Source organism: Bufo gargarizans, chromosome 3, assembly GCF_014858855.1.
Source record: "Bufo gargarizans isolate SCDJY-AF-19 chromosome 3, ASM1485885v1, whole genome shotgun sequence".
In the NCBI taxonomy this organism is placed as follows: domain Eukaryota; kingdom Metazoa; phylum Chordata; class Amphibia; order Anura; family Bufonidae; genus Bufo; species Bufo gargarizans.
In genome coordinates, this window is record NC_058082.1 from 22572418 (window position 1) to 22589793 (window position 17376).

The window sequence follows — 17376 nt, forward strand, 5'->3', positions numbered from 1 at the left end:
CCCGCTACTGTGTATTTCCAAGTCTAATTCTGGCACTAAACCCATACCTGTCACCCAGCGCCTAAATACTAGGCCTCAAATTTATATCCCGCTAAATCTGTCCTTAGTGCTGTAGCTGGGCGAGTTATTTAGTGTCCGTTCAAGCACATTTCTTGTTCTGGGTTGAAATACAATTCCCAATTTAGCAATTTCATAATTTAGTGGTTTCTGCTATATCAGAGCTATTTGAAATCTATCCCTAAAAGGGTATATAATATTCAAGGTGCACATAGGGTCATTCAGAATAACTTCACACACCCGCTACTGTGCATTTCCAAATCTAATTCTGTCACTAAACCCATACCTGTCACCCAGCGCCTAAATACTAGGCCTCAAATTTATATCCCGCTAAATCTCTCGTTACCGCTGTCCTGTTGTGGCTGGGAAAGTTATTTAGTGTCCGTCAAAGCACATTTTTTGTTCTGGGTTGAAATACAATTCCCAATTTAGCAATTTCATAATTTAGTCGTTTCTGCTATATCAGAGCTATTTGAAATCTATCCCTAAAAGGGTAGATCATATTGAAGGTGCACATAGGGTCATTCAGAATAACTTCACACACACGCTTCTGTGCATTTCCAAGTCTAATTCTGTCACTAAATCCATACCGGTCACCCAGCGCCTAAATACTAGGCCTCAAATTTATATCCCGCTGAATTTGAATACAATACATTGGGCCAAATAATATATTTGTTGTTGTGGTGAACCATAACAATGAGAAAAACATCTAGTAAGGGACGCGGACGTGGACATGGTCGTGGTGGTGTTAGTGGACCCTCTGGTGCTGGGAGAGGACGTGGCCGTTCTGCCACATCCACACGTCCTAGTGTACCAACTACCTCAGGTCCCAGTAGCCGCCAGAATTTACAGCGATATATGGTGGGGCCCAATGCCGTTCTAAGGATGGTAAGGCCTGAGCAGGTACAGGCATTAGTCAATTGGGTGGCCGACAGTGGATCCAGCACGTTCACATTATCTCCCACCCAGTCTTCTGCAGAAAGCGCACAGATGGCGCCTGAAAACCAACCCCATCAGTCTGTCACATCACCCCCATGCATACCAGGGAAACTGTCTCAGCCTCAAGTTATGCAGCAGTCTCTTATGCTGTTTGAAGACTCCGCTGGCAGGGTTTCCCAAGGGCATCCACCTAGCCCTTCCCCAGCGGTGAAAGACATAGAATGCACTGACGCACAACCACTTATGTTTCCTGATGATGAGGACATGGGAATACCACCTCAGCATGTCTCTGATGATGACGAAACACAGGTGCCAACTGCTGCGTCTTTCTGCAGTGTGCAGACTGAACAGGAGGTCAGGGATCAAGACTGGGTGGAAGACGATGCAGGGGACGATGAGGTCCTAGACCCCACATGGAATGAAGGTCGTGCCACTGACTTTCACAGTTCGGAGGAAGAGGCAGTGGTGAGACCGAGCCAACAGCGTAGCAAAAGAGGGAGCAGTGGGCAAAAGCAGAACACCCGCCGCCAAGAGACTCCGCCTGCTACTGACCGCCGCCATCTGGGACCGAGCACCCCAAAGGCAGCTTCAAGGAGTTCCCTGGCATGGCACTTCTTCAAACAATGTGCTGACGACAAGACCCGAGTGGTTTGCACGCTGTGCCATCAGAGCCTGAAGCGAGGCATTAACGTTCTGAACCTGAGCACAACCTGCATGACCAGGCACCTGCATGCAAAGCATGAACTGCAGTGGAGTAAACACCTTAAAACCAAGGAAGTCACTCAGGCTCCCCCTGCTACCTCTTCTGCTGCTGCCGCCTCGGCCTATTCTGCTGCTGCCGCCTCGGCCTCTTCCTCCGCCTCTGGAGGAACGTTGGCACCTGCCGCCCAGCAAACAGGGGATGTACCACCAACACCACCACCACCACCTCCGTCACCAAGCGTCTCAACCATGTCACACGCCAGCGTTCAGCTCTCCATCTCACAAACATTTGATAGAAAGCGTAAATTCCCACCTAGCCACCCTCGATCCCTGGCCCTGAATGCCAGCATTTCTAAACTACTGGCCTATGAAATGCTGTCATTTAGGCTGGTGGACACAGACAGCTTCAAACAGCTCATGTCGCTTGCTGTCCCACAGTATGTTGTTCCCAGCCGGCACTACTTCTCCAAGAGAGCCGTGCCTTCCCTGCACAACCAAGTATCCGATAAAATCAAGTGTGCACTGCGCAACGCCATCTGTGGCAAGGTCCACCTAACCACAGATACGTGGACCAGTAAGCACGGCCAGGGACGCTATATCTCCCTAACTGCACACTGGGTAAATGTAGTGGCAGCTGGGCCCCAGGCGGAGAGCTGTTTGGCGCACGTCCTTCCGCCGCCAAGGATCGCAGGGCAACATTCTTTGCCTCCTGTTGCCACCTCCTCCTTCTCGGCTTCCTCCTCCTCTTCTTCCACCTGCTCATCCAGTCAGCCACACACCTTCACCACCAACTTCAGCACAGCCCGGGGTAAACGTCAGCAGGCCATTCTGAAACTCATATGTTTGGGGGACAGGCCCCACACCGCACAGGAGTTGTGGCGGGGTATAGAACAACAGACCGACGAGTGGTTGCTGCCGGTGAGCCTCAAGCCCGGCCTGGTGGTGTGTGATAATGGGCGAAATCTCGTTGCAGCTCTGGGACTAGCCAATTTGACGCACATCCCTTGCTTGGCGCATGTGCTGAATTTGGTGGTGCAGAAGTTCATTCACAACTACCCCGACATGTCAGAGCTGCTGCATAAAGTGCGGGCCGTCTGTTCGCGCTTCCGGCGTTCACATCCTGCTGCTGCTCGCCTGTCTGCGCTACAGCGTAACTTCGGCCTTCCCGCTCACCGCCTCATATGCGACGTGCCCACCAGGTGGAACTCCACCTTGCACATGCTGGACAGACTGTGCGAGCAGCAGCAGGCCATAGTGGAGTTTCAGCTGCAGCACGCACGGGTCAGTCGCACTACAGAACAGCACCACTTCACCACCAATGACTGGGCCTCCATGCGAGACCTGTGTGCCCTGTTGCGCTGTTTCGAGTACTCCACCAACATGGCCAGTGGCGATGACACCGTTATCAGCGTTACAATACCACTTCTATGTCTCCTTGAGAAAACACTTAGGGCGATGATGGAAGAGGAGGTGGCCCAGGAGGAGGAGGAGGAGGAGGAGGAAGAGGGGTCATTTTTAGCACTTTCAGGCCAGTCTCTTCGAAGTGACTCAGAGGGAGGTTTTTGGCAACAGCAGAGGCCAGGTACAAATGTGGCCAGCCAGGGCCCACTACTGGAGGACGAGGAGGACGAGGATGAGGAGGAGGTGGAGGAGGATGAGGATGAAGCATGGTCACAGCGGGGTGGCACCCAACGCAGCTCGGGTCCATCACTGGTGCGTGGCTGGGGGGAAAGGCAGGACGATGACGATACGCCTCCCACAGAGGACAGCTTGTCCTTATCCCTGGGCAGCCTGGCACACATGAGCGACTACATGCTGCAGTGCCTGCGCAACGACAGCAGAGTTGCCCACATTTTAACCTGTGCGGACTACTGGGTTGCCACCCTGCTGGATCCACGCTACAAAGACAATGTGCCCACCTTACTTCCTGCACTGGAGCGTGATAGGAAGATGCGCGAGTACAAGCGCACGTTGGTAGACGCGCTACTGAGAGCATTCCCAAATGTCACAGGGGAACAAGTGGAAGCCCAAGGCCAAGGCAGAGGAGGAGCAAGAGGTCGCCAAGGCAGCTGTGTCACGGCCAGCTCCTCTGAGGGCAGGGTTAGCATGGCAGAGATGTGGAAAACTTTTGTCAACACGCCACAGCTAACTGCACCACCACCTGATACGCAACGTGTTAGCAGGAGGCAACATTTCACTAACATGGTGGAACAGTACGTGTGCACACCCCTCCACGTACTGACTGATGGTTCGGCCCCATTCAACTTCTGGGTCTCTAAATTGTCCACGTGGCCAGAGCTAGCCTTTTATGCCTTGGAGGTGCTGGCCTGCCCGGCAGCCAGCGTTTTGTCTGAACGTGTATTCAGCACGGCAGGGGGCGTCATTACAGACAAACGCAGCCGCCTGTCTACAGCCAATGTGGACAAGCTGACGTTCATAAAAATGAACCAGGCATGGATCCCACAGGACCTGTCCGTCCCTTGTCCAGATTAGACATTAACTACCTCCCCATAACCATATATTATTGGACTCCAGGGCACTTCCTCATTCAATCCTATTTTTATTTTCATTTTACCATTATATTGCGAGGCTACCCAAAGTTGAATGAACCTCTCCTCTGCCTGTGTGCTAGGCCTAAATATATGCCAATGGACTGTTGCAGTGGTGGCTGACATGAAGCCTGATTCTCTGCTATGACATGCAGACTAATTCTCTGCTGACATGAAGCCAGATTGTCTGTTACGGGACCTCTCTCCTCTGCCTGGGTGCTGGGCCTAAATTTATGACAATGGACTGTTGCAGTGGTGGCTGACGTGAAGCCTGATTCTCTGCTATGACATGCAGACTGATTCTCTGCTGACATGAAGCCAGATTGTCTGTTACGGGACCTCTCTCCTCTGCCTGGGTGCTGGGCCTAAATATATGCCAATGGACTGTTGCAGTGGTGGCTGACGTGAAGCCTCATTCTCTGCTATGACATGCAGACTGATTCTCTGCTGACATGAAGCCAGATTCTCTGTTACGGGACCTCTCTCCTCTGCCTGTGTGTGTGCTGGGCCTAAATATATGCCAATGGACTGTTGCAGTGGTGGCTGACGTGAAGCCTCATTCTCTGCTATGACATGCAGACTGATTCTCTGCTGACATGAAGCCAGATTCTCTGTTACGGGACCTCTCTCCTCTGCCTGTGTGTGTGCTGGGCCTAAATATATGCCAATGGACTGTTGCAGTGGTGGCTGACGTGAAGCCTCATTCTCTGCTATGACATGCAGACTAATTCTCTGCTGACATGAAGACAGATTCTCTGTTACGGGACCTCCCTCCTCTGCCTGGGTGCTGGGCCTAAATATATGCCAATGGACTGTTGCAGTGGTGGCTGACGTGAAGCCTCATTCTCTGCTATGACATGCAGACTGATTCTCTGCTGACATGAAGACAGATTCTCTGTTACGGGACCTCTCTCCTCTGCCTGTGTGTGTGCTGGGCCTAAATATATGCCAATGGACTGTTGCAGTGGTGGGTGACGTGAAGCCTCATTCTCTGCTATGACATGCAGACTGATTCTCTGCTGACATGAAGACAGATTCTCTGTTACGGGACCTCTCTCCTCTGCCTGTGTGTGTGCTGGGCCTAAATATATGCCAATGGACTCTTACAGTGGTGGCTGACGTGAAGCCTGATTCTCTGCTATGATATGAAGACTGATTCTCTGCTGACATGAAGCCAGATTGTCTGTTACGGGACCTCCCTCCTCTGCCTGGGTGCTGGGCCTAAATATATGCCAATGGACTGTTGCAGTGGTGGCTGACGTGAAGCCTCATTCTCTGCTATGACATGCAGACTGATTCTCTGCTGACATGAAGCCAGATTGTCTGTTACGGGACCTCTCTCCTCTGCCTGGGTGCTGGGTAGTGTTGAGCGCGAATATTCGAAAAGCAAATTTTTTTCGCGAATATCGCAACTTCGCGATTTCGCGAATATTTCGAATATAGTGCTATATATTCGTAAAAACGAATATTCGTTTTTTCTTTCCCCCCCCCCCCCCACAAAATTACAGTACACATATAATTGATTGTTTCCCAAAGGTCCAACAGCTCAGATCTTACTCACATTGCCTAGAAAGTGATTGAGGCGCGAATCTTCGTAAGGCGATTTTATTAGCGCACATGCGAATATCGGCACGTCCCAGAACAGAGGCAAAGGGCTTTGCATTCATACATTAGTGAATTGAGTTGCGAATCTTCGTAAGGCGATTTTATTAGCGCACATGCGAATATCTACACTTGTCCCAGAACAGAGGCAAAGGGCTTTGCATTCATACATTAGTGATTGAATTGAGCTGCGAATCTTCGTAAGGCGATTTTATTAACGCAAATGCAAATATCTACACTTGTCCCCAGAACAGAGAGGCAAAGGCCTGTGCATTCATATAGTATAGCACCATATTCGCGAATACGTAGAACTTCGTAAAATTCGATTTACGAATATTCGTATTTTTTATTTTACTTTCCACCTTACAGATTACATTGATCTGTACTCTGTCAACTACTGTCATCACCCCCCACTGTATCTCGATTGATTCCCAAAAGTCTCACATTCCCTAGAAAGTGATTGAGGTGCGAATCTTCGTAAGGCGATTTTATTAGCGCACATGCGAATATCTACACTTGTCCCAGAACAGAGGCAAAGGGCATTGCATTCATACATTAGTGATTGAATTGAGTTGCGAATCTTCGTAAGGCGATTTCATTAGCGCACATGTGAATTTTGCATAGCATATGTATTATGCGATGCGAAAATTCGAATTATCGCATATGCGAAATAATAACGAATTTGAATAATCGCGAATATTTTACGAATATTCTTTCGAATATTCACAAAATTTCGCGAATTCGAATATGGGACATGCCGCTCAACACTAGTGCTGGGCCTAAATTTATGACAATGGACTGTTGCAGTGGTGGGTGACGTGAAGCCTGATTCTCTGCTATGACATGCAGACTGATTCTCTGCTGACATGAAGCCAGATTGTCTGTTACGGGACCTCTCTCCTCTGCCTGGGTGCTGGGCCTAAATATATGCCAATGGACTGTTGCAGTGGTGGCTGACGTGAAGCCTCATTCTCTGCTATGACATGCAGACTAATTCTCTGCTGACATGAAGACAGATTCTCTGTTACGGGACCTCTCTCCTCTGCCTGGGTGCCGGGGCCTAAATATCTGAGAATGGACTGTTCCAGTGGTGGGTGACGGGAAGCCAGATTCTCTGCTATGGAACCTCTCTCCAATTGATTTTGGTTAATTTTTATTTATTTAATTTTTATTTTAATTCATTTCCCTATCCACATTTGTTTGCAGGGGATTTACCTACATGTTGCTGCCTTTTGCAGCCCTCTAGCTCTTTCCTGGGCTGTTTTACAGCCTTTTTAGTGCCGAAAAGTTCGGGTCCCCATTGACTTCAATGGGGTTCGGGTTCGGGACGAAGTTCGGATCGGGTTCGGATCCCGAACCCGAACATTTCCGGGATGTTCGGCCGAACTTCTCGAACCCGAACATCCAGGTGTTCGCTCAACTCTAGTTGCTATCAGTCAGGAATTGGCCCAGAAGTTGATTGAGAGCATGCCCAGTCGAATTGCAGAGGTCCTGAAAAAGAAGGGCCAACACTGCAAATACTGACTCTTTGTATAAATGTCATGTAATTGTCGATAAAAGCCTTTGAAAAGTATGAAGTGCGTGTAATTATATTTCACTACATCACAGAAACAACCAAGATCTAAAAGCAGTTTAGCAACAAACTTTGTGAAAACTAATATTTGTGTCATTCTCAAAACTTTTGGCCACGACTGTACATACCCCTTAACGATATTTAGGTAAATCACTGTATTAGCATTGTATGATTTATCATTTTTTATGTAATTTTCCTTTTATCTATTGGCATTTGTAAGGTTACGCAAAATCTTCCTGAATATATGTTTGTGATGGAAAATGACAGTGTTAGGGTCCATTCACACGTCCGTTTTTTCTTTCCTGATCTGTTCCGTTTTTTGCGGAACAGATCTGGACCAGATCTGGACCCATTCATTTTCAATGGGTCCTGAAAAAAATCGGACAGCACAATGTGTGCTGTCCGTTTCCGTTGTTCCGTTCCGCATGTCCGAAAAAATATAAAACATGTCCTATTCTTTTCCGTAAAAATCGGATCCTGGTACAATACAAAGTCAATGGATCCGCAAAAAACGGAAGACATTCGTATGTCATTACGTATGTCATCCGTTTTATGCGGATTCCGTTCCTGGAAATTAAATCCTGCAAACAGAAACTTTTTTTTTTTCAATTTTTTTTCAAAGAAATCCAAACAACTTTATTTGCTTATTGAAATTTATACATGTTTCCTTTTTTTGCGGATCCGCAAAAAACGGATGACATACGGATGACATACGGAAACATTTTCAGAAACAACGGATCCGCAAAAAACGGATGACATACGGAAACATTTTCAGAAACAACGGATCCGCAAAAAACGGACCGAAATTCGGGATATAGAAAAATACTGACGTGTGAATGTAGCCTTTATGGTTGTTTTCACTTCTGTGGCCCCTGAACGCCAAGCAAACATTGCAGGCCTTCAAAAATACAGTAGTGACAGGCTAATCATACAGTGCCTACAGCACTTGAGTTTAGGTAAAGAAAGTAAGGGTTCGGAGTGTTTACTAAACATATCATCAAATTAATTTTTAATAGAGGTTGATCAAAGGTGGATAACCTCATTATTTGTTATCCGAGATATGGCGAAATGCTGTTCTTGGGATAAAATATAGAAACCTATTGCAGAATGATGAATCAGTCATGTGTGCCTGGATTCTCAGAAATAATGAATTTTCAATAAGGCATTTTAAAAACCATTAAATAGTCAAAAATGGATGTGAGGGACTTTTTTGGGGGGAGGGAGGGGGGCTTTGTAGATTGTAAACACCAGAAAGACATATATTTATAGTACTATATAGTTGAACTTACAAATCAGAAATATATCTGGACATTTTATACAAATACCATGATTCTATCTTAAAGTCATATTCCGGCTGTAGTAGGTTATCCACTATCCACTGGATAAGGGATATCTATTAGTTCAGTAGCGGTTCTACCATTGAGACTCCCACTGATTAAGAGAAAGGGAACCCCATACCCAGTGGCGTACACACAATCCATGGGGCCCCGGTGCAAAACTGATCTATGGGGCCCCCTCCCCGTCGCCCCCCCCCCCCCAACCTGCCTCCAAGCCTCCCCCCCCCCCACTACCGCCCCTACTAGTGTTGTAACTATAGTGTAATGGGCCACAGTGCAAACATTTTTACAAAGAACCGGCAGATTTTCTTACTAACGGCTCTTTCCGTGCGGGTAATCCGCTGCGTGACTGAGTGCCAAGCCCCATTCTGGACAGCAGAGACACGGAGCAGTAACATGATTGACTGTGATCTTTTTACTACAAAATCACAGTGACAACTTTATGTCTCTGTGATTTTGTAGTAAAAAGATCACAGAGAGGCACAGGGCATTGCCAATCATGTTAATGCTCCGTGTCCCTGCTGTCCGGAACGGGGCTTGGCTCTCATTTACGCAGCGGATTCCTCGCACGGGATCCGCTCGTGTTAAAGAGCCCTAAGCCCAATGCATGGCTACACTCACCCAGTCCTAATAAAATCTGGTCCTACCTCATCCAGGGTGTTGCTGGCGTCGGCGTGATGTCCACTGGATCCAGAACAAGGTCCCTGTGGTGAGAAAAAAAGAATAATCACATAAGTAAGGGATGGTGACTGCCGCTGTGAAATCACCAGCAGGGGGCGCTGTGCTGGCCTGTAAGACTGAGCCATGCCTATGTGTAGCAGGGTAATCTAGGACATTTCCCCTAAGTGCAACCACACAGTACTAATGCCCACCTTGTGGCCCCTCACAGTAGTTATGCCCACCTTTGTTCCTGTCACAGTAATTATGCCCAGATATGTGCCCCCTCATAGTAGTTATGCCAAATATGTGTCCCCTTACAGTAGTTAGGCCCAGATATGTGCCCCCTCAAAGTGGTTATGCCAGATTATGTGTCCCCTCACAGTATTAATGCCAGATTATGTGCCCCCTCACAGTAGTAATGCCAGACTATGTGCCCCTCACCTAGTAACGCCAGATTATATGCCCCTCACAGTAGCAATGCCAGATTATGTGCCCCTCACAGTATTTATGCCCAGATATGTGCCCCCTCAAAGTAGATATGCCCAGATATGTGCCCCTTCAGAGTGGTTATGCAAGATTATGTTTCCCCTCACAGTAGTAATTCCAGATTATGTGCCCCTTGACAGTATTTATGCCCGGTTATGTGCCCCCTCAAAGTAAATATGCCCAGATATGTGACACCTCAGAGTGGTTATGCCAGATTATGTGTCCCCTCACAGTAGTAATGCCAGATTATGTACCCCTTCACAGTATTTATGCCCGGTTATGTGCCCCCTCAAAGTAAATATGCCCAGATATGTGCCCCCTCAGAGTGGTTATGCAAGATTATGTGTCCCCTCACAGTAGTAATGCTAGATTATGTGCCCCTTCACAGTATTTATGCCCGGTTATGTGCCCCCTCAATGTAAATATGCCCAGATATGTGCCCCCTCAGAGTGGCTATGCCAGATTATGTGTCCTCTCACAGTAATAATGCCAGAATTTGTGCCCCTTCACAGTATTTATGCCCTGTTATGTGCCCCCTCAAAGTAAATATGCCCAGATATGTGTCCCCTCAGAGTGGTTATGCCAGATTATGTGCCCCTCACATTAGATATGCCCACATATGTGCCCCTCACATTGGTTATGCCAGATTACATGCCCCATCACAGTAGTTATGCCTTCATATGTGCCCCTTCATAGTTATGCCTTTATATGTGCCCCCCTCACAGTAGTTATGCCACATTAGGTGCCCCCTCAAATTAGTTATGGCAGATTAGGTGCCCCCCTCAAATTAGTTATGGCAGATTAGGTTCCCCTCAGTAGAGATGCCATCATGCTAACTTTTGTGCCCCCTCACTCTAGTTGTTCCCATCAACCCACCCACCCCCTCTGCCCCTCTGCCCCCCTGCCCCCAGTCTTCAGCGTTAGAAAAAAAAAATACACATACTTACCTTCTTCCCTGATGAGAGGAGGCAGATTGCCGGGCTTTAAGGTCTCCTCCCACAGCCAGCAGCGCGATCTGGGGCCAGCAGGGGGAGCTCCTGAGCTCTGAAGATCAGTGAAGCAGGGAGGAGAGAGGTTTCCCTGCTTCCCTATAGAAACTGAACTGCCGGCCGGGTGTGAGTGAGTGCGCTTCCCCCCCCCCCCCTTACTTGACCCTTCGGCCCCCACCCCCACATATTATACATGTAATGGTGGCATGGAGCGCTCTGATGGGGCCCGAAATTGCCACTGTACTTCATGCCGGGCCCCATCAGAGCGCTCCATTACATGTAAGTACAGCGGGGGCCCTGCAGCGGCCTGGGTGGGTCCACAGAGCCGGGCCCGGTTGCAACTGCGACCCCTGCGACCCTGGTATGTACGTCACTGCCCATACCCCATGGGGTCCATGAAACTAATAGAGCAGCAGGTTAAGCTTTCGCACTGCCACCCCTGTTGCTTCAATCATCTCTAAGTGAGTTCTGCAAATAGCAGGGCACTGTACTCTGCAACCTCCATTCATTTCGGGGGTCTCTACGGGGTACGGAGTCTCTATTCTCATGATCGGTTAGGGTCTCAGCTATTAGACCCCCTCACCAATCTAACAGTTATCCCCAATTAGAATACCCTTTTAAGGGTTCAGAAGTTTTTGCTGTGTCAAAGAAGGATATGGGATTGTTGTTGCTGATTTAGGTTTTGCCAAACTTCTCAACTGTGTATCCCCTAGCAGGAATGGCCAGTTCGCATTGTAAGCCCTTAACTGTGCCTGTGCCGCGAGCCGGTCTGAAACAAATGCAGTCAGCGGGAGCAGGCAGTTCTAAAAACAGCCCGATGAAGGCCCCCGGCGGCTGTTCTCGGAACTGCCTGCTCCCGGTGACCGCATTTGATTTTGGTCCGGCTCGCCGGACTTGTGAGAAAAGATGGCAGCCTGCATGTGTTCGCGGGCGAACAATGCGCACTGGCCATCACTGTCCCCTAGGAACATAGCAAAAGCGTTTTCTGGGCTCCTAATAATGATGACCTATCCTCATCATTGGGGTATCCCCACAGATCAGCAGTTACCTGTAGACACTGGTGTCTGAATTATCACTTTAAATGAAGAAGCAAAACTCTCTTCAAAATTTAGTGGCTATAGTGGGTTACTGCAGCTCAACTACCACTGAAGTAAATTGCCTTGGATCATTGAGTTTAACCCTTTCACTACCAGTGCCGTATATGGTCTTTAAGCATGGCACCCACTCTCACCTGCAGCCGGCTCTATAGCTGGTGGGGCTCTGCTGTTTCAAACAGCAGAAGGCTATGGCTAATGGCTGCGAGCAGCAATATTGCCGATCACGGTCAATGCAGCCTTTAGATGCTGTGCATCTAAATACCCCAAAACCGCGTGGCAATTCGGGATGACGGTCATCAATTTTAATATGCTGAGTATCTCTAAAGAGACCCTTTAGAGTGACACAGCATTTTAGAGAGAAGGAAAGGCTCCCCCCATTTTGTTTTTTCAGCACTTAGATGCTGTGGTCACACTTGACCACAACATTTAAAGGGTTAAATGTATGCAATCAGCACTATTGCTGGTCAAAGACATTAGCCCTGAGCCTCTGCTGTTTAAAACAGCAGAGACCCACCAGGGATGGTGCCCTCTTCACTCACAAGCAACCACCAAATTTAAAATCCCTCCTTCTACCATACATTTACGGCGCTGGAACTCAAGGAATTAAAGGGTTTTTCCGGGGCTCCTATATTGATAAGCAATGCTATTGGTCAACAGTATCTGATCGTGGGGGTCCGACACCCAGCACCACTGCTAATTAGCTGTTTGACGAGGATGTGACGCAGTTGATGAGCATACCAAGCACATTTCCATTTATTGTACAGCAGCTGTGCTTTATATTGCAGCCCAGGCCCATTCACGTAAATGGAACTGAGCTGCACGCAGGCCATGTGACAGATGAATGTGATATCACTGGCTTAGGCCTCTTGCACACAAACCTTTTTTTTTCAGTTTCCGTTCCGTTTTTTGCATTCCGTATACGGAACCATTCAGTTCAATGGGTCCGCAAAAAAACGGAATGTACTCCGTATGCATTCTGTTTCCGTATTTCAGTTTTTTCGTTCCGTTCAAAGATAGAACATGTTCTATTATTGTCAGCATAACGGACAAGGATAGTACTGTTTTATTAGGGGCCAGATATTCCGTTCCGCAAAAAACTGAATGCATACGGATGTCATCCGTAATTTTTGCGGATGCGTTTTTTTGCGGACCCCAAAACACTGAAAAAGCCATAAAGTTGTGTGCAATAGGCCTTAGGCCTCCTGCACACAAACGTTTTTTCTTTCCGTTTGCGCTCCGTTTTTTGCGCTCCGTATACGGACCGTATACAGAACCATTCATTTCAATGGATCCACAAAAAAACCCGAAGGTGCTCCGTATGCATTCCGTTTCCGTATTTCTGTATTTCCGTTTAAACATAGAACATGTCCTATTATTGCCCGCAAATAACGATCCGTGGCTCCATCCACTATATGAATGGCGCCTTCTGCTTTTGGCTCCATCCACTATATTCTTGTTGATGCTGGTGGATGCCGGACACAGATGATCAGTAAGAGTGCTGGTTGTCAGACCCCCACTAATCTGATATTGATGATCTATCCTGAGGAAAGATCTGAGTCTCAGAAAACCCTTTTAAGTAGTGAATGATGGTAATTTTTGAAAATTACAGACAACCCTTTTAACAATAAACTGGTTCTGTGTCATGTCTTAATACAGCACCCCAAACGGAACTGAGCAACGGATGCGGAAAGCACACAGAGTTCTGTCCGCATCTTTTGCCGCCCCATTAAAGTGAATGGTTCCCCATCCGAGACGCTAAAACTGCGGCTCGGATGCGGACCAAAACAACGTTCGTGTGCATGAGGCCTAAAAAAGTTATTACAGCTGTGCAGAGCTCATTTTATTTGTTTCTGAATTCACCTCGCATTTTGCTTCTTAGCATTTAGTCTCCAGGTAATTTCTCAAACACTCATAACTACATCTGACTGATGTGAAAAGGAACATGTTCTGTTCCTTCAAAACGTCTAAGCGCCTCATGTATGGTTACCTGCCTCTAGGCTGCGAGGGACTCCTCCTGCTGATCTATTCCAGAAGAATTCTATTTTTGGCAATATATTCATGTAGCTGAAAGCTGCGTACAACTGAACAGGCTTCTACCCGCTGACGACTGAGAACGATTTCTATTAATTATAAATTTTTGATTTATTTACATTTTTTACCATTATTGTAAAAGTTGATTTTAAAAACACCAAGTCCAAGCTCCCTTTAAAAGGAAGCACGGGAGCTGCTTATGCCAAAAGAGATTCTCTTGAATGTTAAAACTAGAACTGATCCTTTCGAAGGCTTTATTCAGATGGTTTTTAACTGTCCATATTCTGGACAATCAGAGATTCTCCCGAACAAAACATATAAAAGCACCAATGAAGGGTATTGCTTTGGAGCGTCATTGGCAGATTACGTCCTCTATCTTCTTCTCCCACCCGGTCTTTATCTGAAGCCAGCCACAGATGGCCAAACAGCACCATTATTTTTAGGCTTAGGCCCTTTGCAGCAGGGTCCTATTTCCTCCCCAGTGTGGCGTCGCTGTTGAGTCAGCTCTTAGGGTACAACCACACGGTAAGGTTTCTGCATGCAGTTTTGAAAGCCAAAACTAGTAGTGAATAAAAAAAAAAGAGGAGATGTCATATCTGTCTTTTATACTTCCTCTCCTTTAATGATTGACTTCTAGCTTTGGCTTCCAGAATTACATCAGGAAACTTGACCGGCATTGGTGGTGCCGTCAGCTTCAGCGGAAGCAGAGGTCATGACTAGAGATGAGCGAATGAAAGCTGCCGAAGTGGAATTCGTTTAGAATTTCATAAAAAATTCGATTTGCAACTAATGCGAATTTCCTCGCGCTTTGTGTTAACGAATCGCAATTTTCCTAAAATGGTGGCTACACGTGTGAGGACTGAGGATATGGGGCAAAAAACTCTGGGAGGGTGAGGATCACCAGATTGACATGCTTGCATGCAGCCAATCAGCAGCCAGCCCTGTGATGTCACAGCTCTATAAATACGTCGGCCATCTTACAGTCAGACATTTTCCAGCTTTCAGAGTGCAGTGACAGACGTGTGAAGGCGCTAGGGACAGAAATTGGAAAAACGATTGTGGAAAATGCAGGGAAAGGATAGGGAGGAATCATTTTACAGCATCTTAGTGCAGGTAGAGACTCCAGAAGGTGCTAGGGACATTGAAAGGAAAGTCATTTACAAGTTCAGGGAACGATTATTTGGGGATCAAAATAGCCATTATACAGCTCTGTCATTTAAGCTTTTTGTTATTGGGCTGCAAGTGTTATGTTGAAAAGCCTTTAGTGGCTTATATCTTAGTATCTTATTCAGTACAACAAGAAAAATATATACGCATTTCACCTCTGCAGTTATTTCTGGTGAAAGCGTATAGGGGAGTATTTCAGTAAAAAAATGAAAAATATATACGCACTGCACTGTTGCACTTATTTCTGGTGAAAGCGTATAAGGGCGTATTTCAGGAAAAAGGAAAGTTCAGCAGCTCTCACCTGCCCCTCCTTCAGCTGTGAGCACGGATAACCCAAGTCAAGTAACGGGCAGCTGTATGCGAAAAAGGGGTTTGAAGGAATCCAGCTCCACTTTGATAAAGGAATATAAATTTATTTTGCTTGCGGTAAAATCTCATCCATCAATTTACAAAAATAGCAGTCTTGTCTACGCGTTTCGGGCTACCAGAGAAAATTCCAGCCCTTCCTCATGACACAGTAAGACATAAAAAAATGAGACCTTTTAAAGGGGAGGGTGCACCTGTTTTCACTAATTGTTTTCACAGGCCTGCAACCGCCCCCTGGAAAAGGTGCCACTCCTTCAAAAAGTTCTTCTCATGAAAATAAAAAAATTAAAAACACAAAAGAGACATTAAACCATACACATACATAGTTAAAAATAAAAATCTATGCAAAGAAGAACAAAGGATACGCATAGGGTATATGCTAGATGTACACAAAATTATTTTGATGGAATATAGTGGAGTGTAATAGGAGTCATGTTATAAAAATAGGGGAAGAAAGAGATCCCCTAAGAGTGTTTCCAAGATAGGGGGAATTTTTTGCACTTGGATAATTCTTTGCACTTGGATAATAGTGTATGGATTATTGCTGCAGGATCTAATCTAGACGTTTGTTTAAACCATTTGGTTAGCGCGTATTCAATGCGTATTTCAGTACTACCAGAAAAATATATATGCACTTCACTCTTTAATTGTTTTCTGGTGAAAGCGTATAGTGGCCTATTTCAATCCAACAAAAAATATATATATTCTCAGGTCACTTCTGCAGTTATTTCTGGTGAAAGCGTATAGGGGCGTATTTCAGTACTATAAGAAAAATGTATTCTCAGTTCACTTCTGCAGTTAATTCTGTTGAAAGCGCATAGGGGCATATTACAGTAAAAAATATATATATATATATACGCACTGCACTGTTGCAGTTATTTCTGTTGAAAGCGTATGGGGCATAGTTCAGTACAACAAGAAAAATATATTCTCAGGTCACTTCTGCAGTTATTTCTGTTGAAAGCGTATAGGGGCGTATTTCATAAAAAAAAGAAAAATATATACACACTGCACTGTTGCAGTTATTTCTGGTGAAAGCGTATAGGAGCGTATTTTAGAACTACAAGAAAAATATATACACACTTCGCTCTTTAATTTTGTTCTGGTCAAAGCTTATAGCGGCCTATTTCAGTCCAACAAGAAAAATATATTCTCAGGTCACTTCTGCAGTTATTTCCAGTGAAAGCATATAGGGGCATATTTCGGTAAAAAATGAGAAATATATACACGCACTTCACTCTTAAATTTTTTTTGGGTCAAAGCGTATAGTGCATAAATCACTGCGAAAGGTGCACCACAATGATATGCAACTGACAACATTGGCTAATCCCTCAAGCTGATGTTAAGAACTGAGACTTTGGTCAATGTATTCCTGTCAGGAACACGTCAAGATATCTCAGCGTGGCATGGGTTCCTACCACTAGACTCCCTACGGTGTGTGAACACTGTCTGAGAGGTACTAAGATACAACTTACAGCCAAGCTCCCACATACCTCCATAGTGAAATCACTCAGGTAGTGGGAGAGATGATAAGGCTGCAAGCCCCGCCTATAACAGGCCATGTGACACAGGCTACCAGGTGCAACAGAATGCTACCAGCAGTACACAATGGCACATTCTAAACATATCAAGAAAAATAACTGAAATATTGAGGTATGTAGGAGTTTGGCTGTATGTTGTATCTTAGCACCTCTCAGACCATGTTCACGCACCGTAGGAAGAACCAATGCCAAGCTGAGATACCTTGACGGTGGTGCAAAAGGGCTCTGATGTGTTCCTAAAAGGAATACATTGGCTAAAGTCTCAGTTCTTAACATCAGC